The sequence below is a fragment of the Pangasianodon hypophthalmus genome, chromosome 5 (assembly GCF_027358585.1).
Source record: "Pangasianodon hypophthalmus isolate fPanHyp1 chromosome 5, fPanHyp1.pri, whole genome shotgun sequence".
NCBI classification, from domain to species: Eukaryota; Metazoa; Chordata; class Actinopteri; order Siluriformes; family Pangasiidae; genus Pangasianodon; species Pangasianodon hypophthalmus.
The window spans coordinates 8,618,238-8,631,331 of NC_069714.1; the positions used below are offsets into that span (position 1 = coordinate 8,618,238).

The 13,094-nt window shown below is 40.1% G+C and overlaps 1 long non-coding RNA gene across 1 annotated transcript; it reads right to left on the reverse strand.

Annotated features, from left to right (window-relative positions):
- Nucleotides 1–449: 449 nt before the first annotated feature.
- LOC128318311 (uncharacterized) lies at nt 450–8,977 on the reverse strand. The gene is made up of 6 exons (XR_008301766.1): nt 8,862–8,977; nt 6,738–6,904; nt 5,965–6,005; nt 2,756–2,798; nt 1,538–1,581; nt 450–1,255 (listed from the first exon to the last, which is right to left on the reverse strand). It is a non-coding gene; the product is annotated as an uncharacterized LOC128318311 (long non-coding RNA).
- Nucleotides 8,978–13,094: the final 4,117 nt, after the last annotated feature.

Consider the following 13,094-nt stretch of genomic DNA (forward strand, 5'->3'; position numbering starts at 1 on the left):
AGTCAGGAATGTAATAAACTGCCTCTGTGCTTATAAATATGCAAGTATTAGGAGCAATAAGTAGGCCAAACAATACCCCAATAATGAAGACTTCCAAAATGTGTGTAGCCTACTCCCCAGACCTTCACAATAAACCAATAGTTGTCTTTTAGTGACAAAAACTGTTCAATCAATTCTAGTAGCTATAACCATGGTGATCCAGATAAGTATTTTTATAATTAATTTATATGCTACCCCAAATTGTCATTTCAAAATAATCCACTTAAAACAACTAGTAAATCAATGTGATGTAAATTTAAACAAATTCCTCACATAAATATGCTCAGTGTAGGTTGTTTCTTTTGCCTTTTTTCCTCAACCCTATCACTGTCATTTTTTTAAAAATTAATATGTAAGGAAAAGTGATAATCTTTTGCAAGTGTTTATCATAGTGTATTTGTAGTCTTTCTCAAAAATACAAGTGAAAAAACACCAAATGCTTTTTTATTGCTTAATTATTGACTGCAGGCTTAAAGAGCGATCAAACAAATTTGACAAGGTGCATAAGTTGAAACTATTTAGTCTTTGGCAATTAGACCACATGGAGATGTCACTATTTGAAAAGTAGAAGAGAGATGCATGATATGAAATGGAATATCCCCCCATGGAGTCTAGACACTGGTGGTGGTGAAGGAGCAAATAGCAATGCTGAGATCTGGATGAATGTGGAGCTCAGCTCCTGATGAGCACAGTGGAAGGACTCCTGTGAGCTGAATATGATGAGGACTGGAGGTGAATAGGGTGGAAGATCTGAAGATTTTTGTCGGATCAATTTGTCTGAAATGACAACTGTCAGCAGCAGAGAGAGGAACAGCTTTAAACAGATTTTGCGTCTTAACAGTGGTCTGTGAGGTTAAGTTAACTTGAAAAGCACAGACAACAGAACATGAAATCAAGTTATATGTCAACTGTAATAAAATAACATAGTGCAATGTATAATCATGAAATATAAAACATGTTTCCAAATAACATCTGAAAAGGAAATTGAGTTGGATTAAGTAAATTTCTACTTGAGACTAAACTCCATGTGTCACATTTATTGGGGATTTTCACCTTTTCACCACTACAGAAAGATGAGACATGACTTCAAAAGCAGCGCAGAAACAATGTAATAAACAGGCAGAAACCAAAATGTAGTTCAAATTCTACATTTTATTTCTTCTCATTAATTTGAAGAGAATCCTTTGGCTGCCAGGAATGGGCCCAATCCTTGCCACTAAAAACAGAAAGGAATTTTTTTTTTTTTTATTTGCTGGTTGTTTCCAATAAACAAACATTTTAACAAGTGTGAAGCACACATCATTACAGAACATGTCTTTTATAAGCATAACAGTTGCATTTTTCATCTATGAAGGACCACCACCATTTGCGAAACAAAACAGATTAATAAGAAATTATTGGAGCAAAAACAAAAACAAATAAAAAAGATTAACAAAGATAAAGTAAATTAATAATGCCTGCATTAATTGATAAAGCAGAAAAACAGAAGAATACATACCATATTGGACAGGGCTCCCAGTCAACCAATAATTCTGCTTTGCCCTATCAAGAAAATAAAAAATTAAAAAAAGAATAGATTAGAACACACACACACACACACACGTCTGCTTAGCTATCCTTGTAGGGACTCTCCATACTGTAGGCGTAATGGTTTTTATACTGTACAAACTGTATTTTCTATCGCCCTACACCAACCCTACACCTAAATCTACCCTCACAGTAAACTTTCAGCATGTTTACTTTCTCAAAAAAACTCATTCTGTATGATTTATAAGCTTTTGTACCCATGGGGACCTCAATTTAGGTCCCCACCGTGACACGAGTCCCCATGAGTCTGTGTGTATTCAGGTTTAAGTCCCCACCAGGATATATAAACCTGTACACACACACACACACACACACACACACACACACACACACTCCATTCTTAGCATAAGGCTATTATGTTTGGTTATAGGCATTGAGTTTCACTGATACAATATACAATGGGTCATTGTTGGTATTTACAGCATGTGACCATGATTTTTTCAGTACAAGCTCCTTCCTAATCTGTAATTCAAAAAGACTAAACACATAAAAAAGTATCTACCTAAGAGTTATGGTATGTATTGTATGTATTGCCAACACACAAGCGAGTTTCTAAATCATATATTACACTTTGCATACTGCCTACACTATGCATTTCTTTTATGACTGTCTAACCTTTCTCACTCTTTCTCTTACTACACTCTTGATGGGGAAAGCCTCTAGGCAAGTGTGGTAGGAGCAATCTGTGAACATCAAAAACATGTTTCACATATTTCTTAAAATAGGAATAAAATACACACAACTATAAAGACTTCAGTAGTGACCAGACCTGCAAGGATGACAAGTGATGTTTATCACTAATTACAGGTTGAAACAGGTTTAACTTGTACCATGGAACTGAACTACTCTCAGTTCCCATGTGGTATGCTTGCTTGAATAACCATACTACTGCTGAGCCACAGCACACAACTGAGAATACTACACTGCTGCTTTCTCTACTGCTTGGCAATACATTTTGGTCAAATTTGACACATTAAGGCAGCTGGATTTTATACGTTGTCTGTTAGGACTAATTATCTGTAGTAGTTACAAAAAATAAACAATGGAACTATAGGAAATAACCAGGGGTAAACATAGTAATGTCAACACAATGATAGAAGCATCAATCATTGCATTTACATGCACTTACTCTTTTGTGGCTTTTTTCCTCTTAGGCATATGCCTTGGTCCCTCTGCGGGATAGAAGATTACAGCTGAGTCATATATACACAGGAAAAAAAACATTAAAAAAGGGACAAAATGCACTTTGTAATGTCTTTTCAACATCCTGGAAATACAGTGTTACGTTCCCCTCCTGTCTAGGGGATTGTGAGGGGAGGTAGCAAATGAAAAAGCATAAAATTAAAAGGAAACGGCAAGAACACACTTCAGTCCTCTGCCCCAGAGTGAAGATAACACCAAGTCAGACGTATACAAAAGTGGAGATTTATTTACAAAAAAAAAAAAACAGTAAGGTTAACATAAGGGAGATAGGGAGCAATGGCTCAGGAGAGAGCAAGGCCTAAAATAACAAACAGAAGTAGTTCTCTAACTAGGTTAGGGAGCAGCACTAACTTACCTCAAACACCCAAAAGAAAAGAGAAATAAACAACATAAAACTTCCCTCAACTCCCTAACTGAACCAAAAACAGGGATGAAAGTAGTATTTAAAGAAAAAGACACTCTCTCCCTACAGCGTCCCTTTTCACTCTCAGCATATACAAACAACAGAATTCAAAAGAACATGATCTTGTACTTATCTTAACTAAGCAGAACAAGAACAAGCACTACCTCCAGACACAGTTCACAACTGTAGCACTATTAGCCACTGCTAATTCACAACTCAAACTCAGGTTAGCAACTATAATCCTGAAACTACTAAATTCAGTCTGGAGCAGGGGAGAAGTGTGTCTCTCTCTGCAGCACACGCTGGACTGCACAATATACTCCACCCTCAGTCTCAGGCACGCTCTCACAAAGAGCTACAGGTGGTGGTGATTCTGCCTGAGAGAGCGAGAGGGAGAGAGAGAGGGAGAGGGAGAGGGAGGGAGGGAGAGAGAGAGAGAGAGAGAGACTGCGCACAATCGGTAGCATGCAGTACAACATATAAGACACATGCAAATGCAAATAAAATAAAAATAAAAGAATAACTTACGTCCAGGGACGTAACACCCCCACCCTTAGTTACAAAACCCGATTTGTAATTAATCAGATTACAATATTCAATTCACCATAACAGATGTAATTCAGTTATCACTAGCGTAAGCCCTGGACAGTGCGTCAGCTACAATGTTTTCTGCACCTTTCTTATAACGTATGTCCAAATCAAACTCCTGTAAAATCAGGGCCCATCTCATTAAACGTTGGTTGGAGTTTGACATACGAGACAGAAATGTTAAAGGGTTATGATCTGTGTACACTACAATTCGATTACCAGAGCTTAGGTACACTTCGAAGTGCTGGAGGGCTAGAAGTAACGCCAATGCTTCTTTTTCTATGACACTATAGTTTTGCTGGCATTTGGTAAACTTTTTGGAGAAATAACTGACAGGATGTTCAATGCCAGCATCATCAGCTTGCATCAGCACCGCACCGGCGCCACGAGCACTTGCGTCAACCTGCAGAGTGAAGGGCTAAGTGAAATTTGGGGCGGACAAGATTGGAGCATTGCACAGCAAATCCTTAGCAGAGCAAAAGGCAGACTCACACTTTTCATCCCACATGAATTTCCGATCGGTGCTAAGGAGATCGGTAAGGGGTGCAACCACTGTGGCAAAGTTACTACAGAACCCCCTATAATATCCGGCCATCCCCAAAAAACGTCGTAATTCACGTTTATTAGTAGGTGAAGGAAACTCGGCAATAGCCTCAACTTTTGCACTCACAGGTTTGACCTGGCCTTGCCCAACTAGTTTCCTGAGGTAAGTGACCACGGCCTTGGCGAATTCACACTTACTGAGGTTAAGCGTTAAAGATGCCTCAGCCAAACGCTTCAAGACTGAATTGAGGGTGCATAAGTGGTTCTCCCACGACATGGAATAAACCACTATGTCATCGAGATAGACTTCACAATTCTGTATCTCAGACAGCACAGTCTGCATCAATCGTTGAAATGTGGCAGGTGCGTTTCGCATTCCGAAGGCCATCACTGTATATTGCATGAACGCATCAGGCGTGACAAAAGCGGAGATCATGGAAGCGCGCGGTGTTAACGGCACCTGCCAGTAACCTTTAAGAAGGTCGAGCTTGGTTACATAGCGTGAAGAGCCCACTCGGTTGACGCAATCAATTCGATGATATCATTGCGGCGTTTCTCCGACAGATATGAGAGGTAAGTTGGCAGTGTGGCCAGAATTGCAGAGTTTGAAAGTCTCCCACAAGAGGTTTGAACATCTTTGCCAAATAAACCAGTAGGCAGATCAACAGCATTCACCACAGACACACTGTTAGTTACAGGGTTAACGCCAGATCCATTTCTGACAACATACGCTTTCAGCATATTTCCATGGCAGACTCTGCTTTTGCGCCGTCGATCGGGAGTCAGAACAGTGTAATTAGTATCACTCAGTTTCTTTCCTATTTTATATGGGCCAGCAAATCGAGCATGCACAGGAGAACTGGGCACAGGCAACAAGACAAGCACGGAATCCCCAGGTTGAAAACTACGAACAACACTCTTTTTGTCATATCTAGTTTTCATCTTGGTTTGAGAGTCAGAAAGATGCTGCTTAGCGACCTCCCAAGCTTTATGGAGATGCTCACGGAACGTACTCACATACTCCAAAACTGGCACATGGGGAGAATCTCTAGAAAGGAACTGTTCACTGATTTACTTCAAGGGTCCCCGAACTGTATGCCCGAACACAAGTTCGGCGGGACTGAACCCTAACAACTCTTGTACGGTGCTTCTTATAGCCAACATTAAGAGGGGTAATCCATCCACCCAATCTTTACCGGTCTCGACGCAATAAGTGCGCAGCATTGACTTGAACGTCTGATGGAAGCGCTTGAGTGCACCTTGCGACTCTGGGTGGTACGCGCTTGACATTTCATGTTCCACATGCAGTTCTTTCACCAAGTGTTCGAACAAGTGCGAGGTAAAGTTCGTTCCCCGATCTGTTTGAATTACTTTTGGTAACCCGAACATAGAACAGAACTTAACCAACTCCTTAACCACTGCTTTGGTTGTGATAGAACGCAGGGGAATGGCTTCCGCATAGCGCGTAGCTGTACACGTTATTGTGAGAATGTATTGGTGACCGGACTTGGCTTTAGGCAAGGGGATGAGTCTTTCGAAAGGCTCTTCTATAACAGGAATAGGTTGAAGCGGGGCTTGAGGAATTACTTGATTAGGCTTACCCGCAAGTTGTCATCATTGCCACTGGAATCCTGGTTCCAACCTGTGCAAGTTAAATAAGTGTTATGTTTTGCTTACTTAAAACAGCTGCAGTTCAAACTCATGGTTAACCTCTATGTTTAAAGTGTTAATCGGTTTGAAACGTACAGTTCAATTTTGTGGGTTTGTGGGTGCCAAACTGCAAATGTGGTAAGCTAGAATTTGACATACATGTGTTGTGCTCTTCCCATCATTCCCAAAAGCTTGCTCACTTTTGGGGAGTGAATAAGACAATTGTTTAAGGGATGGTTCACCCTAAAACTAAACGACTGATAAATACGAAAATAAAAAAAAAGAAAATAAACAGTCATAGTTGCTCATCCCCAAATTTTGTGCAATTGCTTTCAAACTTCACAGTACTATACAGAGAAAAGCTGTGGCAGTGGACAGGTAGAAAAGTTTTTGGAGACAGTTGTCTTACAAGTTGTAGGCTAGTTTGCCAAATCTTACAAAATGGTTTGAGGGAGAGCTGTTTGGCATTGTCTAAGGATAAATTAATCTTTAAAAACTTTAATTGTATGAAAGGACCCAGTATTGTGCTAACAAACTCTGTGTTGGTTATATAAAAATGGAAACCTCTCCCAAGTTTCTACTGTCAAGGAGATTAGGAGTTGATGACTGAATTTATGTTTTAGAGGGGGGCCATCCCTTTAAGATTTAAGCCTAAACAGTGGTAAAAATCTTTTGCATACTCAACACAAGTTGTGAACTGTGACTTATAGTGCATGCATCTTACCTTCACAAAAGGTATTCATAAAATGAACCTATCTTCTGAAGGTAGTCCTGGGCATAGGTGGAGAGTGTGCAGCGAGGGGTTAATATTTCACAGTTGTTTTCTCTCTTTTTGGTCTCCTTGCCAAGAAGTAGAACTGGCTTGTATCCAATGGCATGGAGTTTCTCAAGCTGCAATGACAACATTGTGTATTTGCTGTTTAAAGTAATAGAAAAACAACAGCCAAAAAAACAAAAAAAAACTAAGCATTGAGAATATATAACATTATTGATGAATGCATACAGGTTAATGCAATTCAGGATTTTTTACTTTATGGTGAGTTTAGCTTTTGTATAACCAAGTACGTGCAACCAAGAAAGGCTCATACAGTAGAAGCAAAAAACAGCTCTTCTATATACAGTAAAAAAAAAAGCAAAAAAGATGAATCTGAAACCATGAGGGTATCATAGAACTTTTTGCAACATTAGTAGCTCAGGTTAAGCACCTACACTGGCAAGACTGTGTAACCACTGCACAATTAGACAGTGACAATCTACAGATTTATTCAAAATAAGAACCTTTGTGATTATATGGCCAAATGGGTGAATGCTCCACATACATTTACAGTGCACATTGTAAAGAGCTTTAAATAGTACAGTATGAATGTAGTAGAATGAATGCAGTCCATTTGTTATTTCTCATCCCCTTGATAAGAAAGTTTGATTATTATATTGCACTTGTGATTCTGTCATTATGCATGCCTCTGTTTTTTTTATGAATTCAGAATTCCCAACTATCACTTATATTTGCTGTGTGCTCCAATTTTGTTGTGGTAGATAATTTAGGACTCTGATGTGTTAAGGCTAAGATGTGATTATTTAAGGGTATTACCACTGAAATAAAAACAGAACATTAAATGACATGCTTGCAAAATCACATTTACATCTGCCTTCAAAGCTGATAGTTAAATTGTACTTTTAAATTTGTTCTGATATAAAAGATATAAAATAATAATAATAATAATGCCTTTCCGACCTTGCACTGGCATGATCACTTAATCACAAATGGTACCACTGAATTTATCCAGACAGTTTAATGTCACGTAAAAAAAATTGTATGATGACAGTTGCTTCATCCTTGATGGATGCAATGTTGTGGTTCTTCTTACGATCAACCACCCATTCCGCTCGCTTCTCATCAAACCTCTGAACCTTCTTCAGAAAATGTTAATTATGTAGTGTAGAGTAGTTCTGTTAAAATAAGGTTTAAAAAGTGTACTCCAATAGTGAGAGGTTTCCATTTTCTTATAAATACTTAAGGTAAATTAATAAAAATTCAAGATTTTCCAATTTCCTGTATGACAGTTAAAAGGCATGTAACATGCTTCTGGGGTTCCTCATCCCAGATTTAAAGGAAACTTTATGTGCAGTAACTTTAGGCAAAGTTAGATTGTTATCACTGACACATTACAGTGAAGTTGTGGGTGAACCAGGATGATGGAGAGAAAATGCCATCGTCTAGAGCTCACACAATAATGCAATGCTCCATGCTAAGTTACCCTTCAGCTGATATAACTTAAACTACACTTAGCTTTTACTAGTAATCATTACTAGTATGATTGTTATTATTTTTTATTTAGTTGTTTATTTCATATTTTTAATTTTTGTAGGTCCCCCTGTAATGGTTCTTTTGATTTCTCCCAACTTCACTGACTAATTATATCTACACCTGTTAATTATACGCACTCTGAGGAAGGCTGAAGGCCAAAATGCATCAGTGTGCAGTGTTTTAGTTATGTTTCTATTAATAGTGATGATGGCCAAGAAGTGAATAAAGGCTTTTTAACCTTTTTGGATCGGAAGAAGTGCCTTGGATTTCTTTCTATTAATAGAGTTAGCTTATATTGAAGTTAGCTAGCCCCGTTTAGCAAGCCTAATTTCACAAGTAGTTTTTTTTAAAAATATTATTATTATTATTATTATTATTATTATTATTATTATTTTTATTTTTCGCTGATAAGGAGTAAACCATTGGTCGGGTTTTAATTGTTGCTCTAACATTTAAACCATGTGAGTTTAATGGCAAAGAAAGGCATCAATTACAACATTTAAACAAAACGTGATCATTAGTAATGAGCTCGTGACTTACCTGTGCAGCGGTTTGAGCGCGATGAGAAGAAGAATTCACCCGCGGCCGCGGCCTGGCTCCGGAAGCTGAGGATCATGGGTAATGCTGACAGAAATGCCAAATGTAATCTTTTCCCCCATTTTTGTCAGAGAATAAGGCAGAAAATATATTTTATCATTTCTATACTGTAATAAATGTGTGTCTCTAATGAACGCAGTCTCGTATATTTGTATATATATATGTATGTATAGTATATTTGACTGCAAGGAACCACTGACGATGGTTTATAATAGCGACTAGCTTACAGAATATAAAGGAATAAAAACAAGGATAAAATCTCCTGATTAAATGTTGAGTAATAGTGCTTGAATATAAAAAAAATGACAAATCAGAAAAAAAAAAATAAAAATCTGTGGTACCCAGAAGGCAAAAAGAGAAACGTGGTGGAGGGCACGAAAGATATTTCCTATTGAAATACATTAGATGGAAAGTCGTGCTGAGTGACACGAAGAAGAGGGAAATTCGTGTCCATGAACACGAATCAATAGATTAAATTTCGTGACTATGAGACGAACTGCCGTGAGACTACATGGCCAGAGACACTACAATACCACATAGTTCGGTTTTAATGGTACATCATACTCGGACATCTTGTCATGGATGGCAGCTCATCAGCTGAAAGTAAATCCCAGAAAGAATGAGCTGCAGTACATCCCTGGAGATGCATTTTCATGTTAAAATCTTGTGTTTCTGCAACTCGTCACAGCGGCATGACTGTTTTTCAAACTCCCCAAGTGCATTCACATCACCATACTGCAATGCTCCCTACACTTGCATCCTGCTGCTTCCAGTATCAGATTTAAAACACTAATGTTTGCCTCCAAAGCCAAAAACGGACCAGTGCCCATGCACTTTCAGGCACTTATCACACCCTGCTCTGCACCACATTCCCTTTGACCCTCTAGCACGGCTCTAGATGGTCCCACCATCGCTCAAAGTATTTAAATTGCTAATAACAGTTGCTAATATCTGGTGACATTGAAGGTCTGATATATGAGCATATATGTAATGTACTGAATTTAAATTGTCTTTGCTAAATGCAATGCCATGTGTCTGTGTGGACTATGTTGGTATTTTTCTTGCAGTCATACTATACATTTATGAGAATATATGAATGTAGAGCACTCAGCCTAGTGGGAGTGAAATGCAGTGCCATTATCAGTATTTGTATCTGTATCTGCTTAGTGCTCTGTTTTCATATTCAGATTTAGACCAGAAGTGGGCATGGTCTATACAAGATGGTGTGTTTTTTTGTTTTGTTTTTTTTGTTTTTTGTTTTTTATGTGAACCTTATCACTATGAAATGGAACAATGGAAAACACTGAAATAACACAGGACTGATGGAACAGGAAGATAATTTTCATTCACAAATTATAATAACTTTATTTTATTTATTTGGGCTTTTTTTTTTTAATTGTGTAACATAATTATTCAACTCCTGAACCATTTACATTTATGGCATTTGGCAGACGCTCTTATCTAGAGCGACTTACAATAGTGCTTTGAAGTCTATCAAAAATACATTCTGATACTGGCTCACTAGGTCACAAACTAGGAATACCATCAGTCCAAAACTCCATTGGGGAGGTAATAGACAAGTGCTCAGACAATACTTTTTTTTGTAAGTGCTAACTTAAGTACTTTAAGAAGAGGTAAGTCTTTAGACGTCGTTTGAAGACTGCCAGTCACTGAGCTGTTCGGACATCTAGGGGAAGTTTGTTCCACCACCTTGGTGCCAGAACAGAGAAGAGTCTCGATGCATGCTTTCCTTGTACCCTGACAGATGGAGGGACCAGTCGAGCAGTGCTAGAGGATCAGATGGAGCGTGGTGCCGTGCAAGGTGTGATGCTTTGAGATAAGTGGGTGCAAGTCCGTTTTTGGCTTTGTAGGCAAGCATCAGTGTTTTAAATCTACAGGAAGCCAGTGCAGAGAGCGTAGCAATGGGGTGGTGTGGGAAAATTTAGGAAGGTTGAAAACCAATCGTGCAGCTGCATTTTGGATCAGTTGCAGAGGACGACTGGCACTCAGAGGTAGACCTTCCAGGAGTGTGTTGCAATATTCCAGTCTCGAAATGAAAGGGACTGAACAAGCAGCTGTGTGCCCTGTGTAGAACGAAATGGACGAATTCTTCTGATGTTATAAAGGAGAAATCGACATGAGCGTGTCAGATTAGCAGTGTGCGAGGAGAAAGACAGTCAATTGTCCATGGTTACCCCAAGGTTGCATGCGGTAGCCGAAGACGAGATCAGAGATTTGTCTAGGGAGACTGCAAGATCCTGATATGGGTATGAATCACCTGTTATGAACAGCAGTTCAGTTTTGCTGGAATTAAGTTTCAGCTGATGAGCTGTCATCCATGATGAGATGTCTGCCAGACATGCTGATATCCGAGCAGAAACATGAGTGTCTGAGGGAGGGAAGGAGAGGATGAGTTGAGTGTCATCTGCATAGCAGTGGTATGAAAACCCATGTGAGGATATGACCACACCAAGAGATCGAGTATAGAGGGAGAACAGGAGAGGACCAAGTACTGAGCCTTGTGGGACACCAGTGGAGAATTTGCGGGAAGCAGATCCTCCATGTCACCTGATATGACCGACCTTCCAGATAGGAAGCAAACCATTGCCATGCTGCACCACGAATTCCTAGGCTCATGAGGGTGGACAACAGATCCTTGTGGTTCACAGATCCACTGTGTCAACCGCTGCTGAAAGGTCAAGGAGGATGAGGACTGAAGACAATTTGGCTGATCTAGCAGCATGTAGCTTCTCAGTGACGGCTAAAAGGGCAGTTTCTGTGGAGTGTGCCGGTTTGAAGCCAGACTGATTGGGATGTTGGAAGTTGTTCTGTGAGAGATAGCAGGACAGTTGATTGTAGACGGTTCGTTCAAGGGTTTTAGAAAGAAAAGAGAGAAGTGATACTGGTCGGTAGTTGCTGATGTCAGAGGGATCCAGAGTGGGTTTCTTCAAGATGGGAATAACCCTCGCTCTCTTGAATGAGGTTGTTACATGACCAGATGTTATGGAGCCATTTATGATAGTGGTGATGAAGGGGAGGAGGTCTTGAGAGATGGACTGGAGAATTGTGGAAGGGACTGGATCCAATGGGCAGGTGGTAGGATTGCAAGATAAGATGATTTGCAGGATCCCTTCTGTTGCTCGTTTAGAAAACTGTGCCAGGGAATGACAAGGAGAATCCTCGGTGTGTAGTGTAGGAGTAGGGGTAGAAGTGAATGTCTGGCAGATTTTTTCAATCTTCTCATCACAAAAAGTGGCAAAGTCTTCAGCAGTCAGGGAGGATGGAGCAGGAGGAGCCGGTGGGTTGAGCAGTGAAGAAAAGATGTTGTGGAGCTTGCGAGGATCTTGTGCAGAGGATTCCAGCTTTTCCTTGTAGAAGGCAGTCTTAGCAAAAGTCACTTCAGATGAAAATTTGGACAGGAGAGCACGGTAAGAGGCAAGATCTGTGTCGAGTTGCGATTTCTTCCACTTTCTCTCTGCTGTTCTTAATTCTCTCTGATTACTGCGTAACACATCCGATAGCCAAGAAGCAAGGCAGGAAATCTTCCTGGGTTTAGAAGATAGAGGGCAGAGGAGGTCCATGGATGAGGAAAGTGAGGAGAGGAAAGTGTCAGTGGCTAGCTCCAGTGGTAGGGAGGAAAAGGATTCAGGGACAGGAAGGGATGATAGGGTGCAGGAAGCTACGGAGGAAGGGGAGATAGAGTGGAGGTTTCTACGAGTGGGAGAGAAGTATTGATGGCTATTGGTTTTAGGCAGGATAGGGAGGGTGATGGTGAAGGATACCAAGAGATGATCAGAGATGTGGAGTGGGGTAGCACTGATGTCTGTAGCAGGAAAGGGGTGGCTGAAGACAAGTTCCAGGGTGTTTCCTCCTTTATGTGTAGGAGGACAGCTGTTGAAAGTTAAGGAGAAGGAATGCGGAAGAGGGAGAAGGGAAGATGACTGGAGCTTGTCGGCAGGGAGGTTGAAGTCTCCGAGGGGTGCTGTCAGTAGGGAAAAGACTGAGGAGCATGTCCATTTCTTCAAGGAAGGCCCCTAGGGGACCAGGAGGGTGGTAGATGACAATGATGAGAAGGTTGATTGGAGAGGTGACTGTAACTACATGGAATTCAAAGGATGAGATGTTGAGATGAGACAGGGAGAGTGGTGTAAAGCACCATCTCCAAGACAACAGCAG